General features: G+C 29.8%; 1 long non-coding RNA gene across 1 annotated transcript; it reads right to left on the bottom strand.

Moving 5' to 3' along the window:
- Nucleotides 1-2898: 2898 nt before the first annotated feature.
- On the bottom strand, nt 2899-3745 carry LOC18594850 (uncharacterized). Its single transcript, XR_001928711.2, has 2 exons — nt 3184-3745; nt 2899-3069 (listed from the first exon to the last, which is right to left on the bottom strand). It is a non-coding gene; the product is annotated as an uncharacterized LOC18594850 (long non-coding RNA).
- Nucleotides 3746-3952: the final 207 nt, after the last annotated feature.

Below are 3952 nucleotides of genomic sequence, written 5' to 3'. Positions count from 1 at the left end.
TAATACAAATTAATATACATAAATGTTATCAATTTTAAATATTTATAAAAACTCCAATATACTCTGCACACAAAAAACTAAAATATAATGTTTTTATGTTATCCAAATAAAAGTATTTAATTGTTTGTTTAATTATATAAATAAAGTCAAAAATTAATTTTATAAATAAAGTTAAAAATAAATGACAAACTTGTGACGATCAATTTTATTTTTAATTTAACAAAGTGTCATAACGTGCAGGTCTAGGAACCCGATCGCTAAACGTGATGAAAACACTAGGAGTTACCACCAATCTTTTTTTCTAGGTGTGATTGGCCACCTATTGACTCAATTATATTCGACGAAATCTTAAATTGATTTTAAGTCCGTCGAGAGAATTTTAAACTGGTCTACATTTTTTATGACTAGATTCGGGAGTGCGGTTACGCCCAGGGAAAGATTAGTACCCCCGTGATGCCCATTCCATGAAAGGTACCATTTGGTTTTAGATTATCCTATTGGGGCCCCAATCCTAAAATTTATTATGTTTCCTAAGCTATTATTCATTTATTCTATCCTTTATTTTATTAAAATATTTTATTTGATTCTAAGGTGCGATGCGAACATGAGGCATTATGAAATGCATGGCATAAAATTTAAATAATATCAAACGAATAACTTTTTATCGAGGACATTCTCCCAGATTCGCCCATCATACTGGTGGGATCTAGGGATATTCTCTCATGTACAGAATTATCCGAGAAATTCACCTTCGCAATTTTGACGAATAAATCCTATCATTGGGGTTATCGTACGTTTTTTAGAAAAATATTTTCATAAATGTAAACTTATTACGAGCAAAAGTCTTTTTATTAAAGATGTTTCCTGAGCCCTCCCATCGTATTGGTGGGATCCGAGAACATCCATTCACCTAGGGAATTTTTCAAGAGAAACTCACCTTCGCAAGATTTTCGAAAAAATCTCATCATCGAGACTTGCACTCGTGAACAAGAATATTTATGTGCTATGGTATGCATGATGCGATAGAAATATAAGCTATGCTTGTGAAGTTTATTATTAGTTTTTTTTTATTTCTAAGTTCTCACATGTCTTCCTTGCTATTTCTTATGGATTCTATTTTTCTATATCCCCTTTTATAATTAGGTATGTTATAAATTATCTATGATTCTATGTTATTTAAGTGAACAATTTTTTCTATGTAAATAATCTTTCATTCAAAATCCATAGCAAGATATCTTATTTCGTATATATATATATTTTTTAATTTCATTTTTCTCTATCTATTTTCTATCTTTTTCCCTTTATATAACACTTATTAATCTATTTAAAATATATTTTATGCCACAAAATATTTAAATTTTATGTTTTAAACTATTTATTGTTTTGAATTTGTCATCATTAACTATTTTAGTTATTCATCTATTTATTTATTGTCATGAGTATTGCCGTTTTCACAAATTTTTATTTTTATCTTTGGACAACTTAAATATATGTCATCTATTCTCTTATGTATGCCATATTTATATTTATGTTTTGTTTGACTAATTTATTGTATAGTAATTTTATTTATTTAAAATTAAAAAATTTTGAAACCCCTAAAATTGAGACCCTCCCATCATACTAGTGAAGCCCTAATTTGGATTCCGAGCTTAGGGAAAATTAGCCCAAGATTGCAACTCCTTGGGTCGCGGCCAATCATTTCATCATCGGTGTTTATATTTTATGCTTATAGCCAATATTACGATACTTTTAAGAGTCAATTTTCTAAGGTTGATTCTCATACCTATATTATTATAATTATTTTGATACTTGACATAATATATATTTTTTTTTACTTTTTATCTTTATTCACTAAATATATATTTTAATGTACATAAATATTTCCCATGCTCTTTTCTATATTTTATTTAAGAATACCTCACTAATAACCTAATAATTTCCAATTTCACTTAATTTAATCTATATGTAACTCTTTAGCTTACCATTTATTTCATTCATTTATATATATTTCATTTAGCAATCTATTTTTTTTTTTTTAAATTTTAATCCAATCTCATCATTTGATAATCTATTTTTTGTTTTGCATATTTACTTCACTCACCCTTATTAAACATTCTCCTACATTTAAATTCTTTTCTTAATTAACTATATATATTTTTTTATTTTTATATTGTATCATTTTTATATATAGATTTATATCCCTCTATATCTATTATCTTCTTTGACCTAAAAATAATATCTGAAAATTTAAGAACATTATGCTAAAGTAATCCAATCCTAATCCTAAAAAGCATTCTCTAGAAATTTCTAGGACATTGTATTACAAATATTTTCGGATTAATCTTATGAGACTTAAATTAAATATTATAGATTAAATCCAAACAAATCAAACCATAATAACCCAAGCAATTAAATCATTATAAATCCGTTAGGCAAAGGAATGAAATTTTCCTTACCTGATTAAGCTAAATTAGCCCAGGACAATTAGGTTGACCATGATTGGCACTAAACGCACCATTTGATCTTTACTGCTGCTAGGGTTTTTTGATTTTTGGTTTTCGTTTCCCTTCGTAGCTACAGTAATGCTTTTATACCTGGTTCTAGCCTTTGGGGCATCATCTCCACTACCTTGCCAGACGCAAAAAACTCGCGTCTAGCAAGAGCACTGTCCGCACCCTGCTAGTCGTACATTTTTTTCTTTTCATTTTTTCATTTTTTGTTTCTTGTTTTTCTCCCTTTTTTTCTTTTTTTTTTAAATTTTTATTTCTTGTTTCTTCTCATTTTTTGTCTCTTGTTTTTCTCATTTTTTGTTTCTCGTTTTTTTTTTGTAATGTTTATTTAACATAAAACAAATAAGTAATTACCAATAATAAAAGAATGAAAAAAGGAAAAATAAAGTGTCTACAGAAAGTATTTTTTTTTTCCTCCAAATGAACTGTCACAAATCCGTCACTATTTTTGTCAAAAAATATAATATTAAAGCAAAGTGATGAGAAATTGTTGATGCTTTCAGTAGTTGCTTGGATTTCTACTGGCCTTCAAGCGAGTGACTTGTGCTCAAATCCAAAACTGTGTGCAAGAAGAAACTTGAGCAAATATATAAAACATCAAAACGGACTAGGAAATCTGCAATTCTACATAGAGAAACAGAGAAATTTGACAAGAGAATATTGTTTCTCTTACTTGTATGAAGCTCGAGAAAGTCGAAGAAACAATGGAAATAATGGATCTGCATTGCTTTGAACTCTGATTCAAACATGAGAAGGAAAAGGAGTTTCGAGCAGAGCTGGCAGAAGAAATGAACCACATGGAACAGCACAAACAATTAAAATCGCCCAAATCAGAGAAGTGAATAATCTGGGAGCAGAGTGAGCAGATATTGAGACTTGTGTTCACACGCAAAGTTTTCTTCCAGCAATGAACTCTACCGCAAGACCATTCACCTCCCTGATTGGGCAAATTTTCGACTATTCCATGATGTTCATTTCTATTACCAGCTCAATCTGCTAAGTGAGCTTCATGAACAAAAAAAGCAAGAAAGTAAAGACGTTTCAGTAAGACGTTTTTCGTTCGAGAAAGTGCGATAAGAATTTCTCCACTTGTCTTTTCCAAAGATTATGTTGAACAAACGACAACTGAGACTCGCGAGTATCGAGCGCTTTTCGTTCAAAGTCACGGCGTCGACCGACCAAGCTGAAATATATTATCTTGTATGTTTCAAGTGGAGTTGTGGACCAACTTCATTGTGTACAACGCAGCAGATAGCACATATAATATCTCAATTATATCTTCATTGGGTTGCTTCTTTTCCATTTTATAGCCAGATAGCACTAATTGTTTGGTAAATGTCACATCACTCCTTATTGAAGAAAGAATGTGATCTTGACTTTTTTACCCAATACATGTGAAGTATACTACCTTCGTTTCAAACTAAATGAATGTTTTTGACTAT

Source organism: Theobroma cacao, chromosome 7 (genome assembly GCF_053813885.1).
Source record: "Theobroma cacao isolate CCN51 chromosome 7, ASM5381388v1, whole genome shotgun sequence".
Taxonomy (NCBI): Eukaryota; Viridiplantae; Streptophyta; class Magnoliopsida; order Malvales; family Malvaceae; genus Theobroma; species Theobroma cacao.
This window is presented reverse-complemented; position numbering and strand designations above follow the sequence as displayed.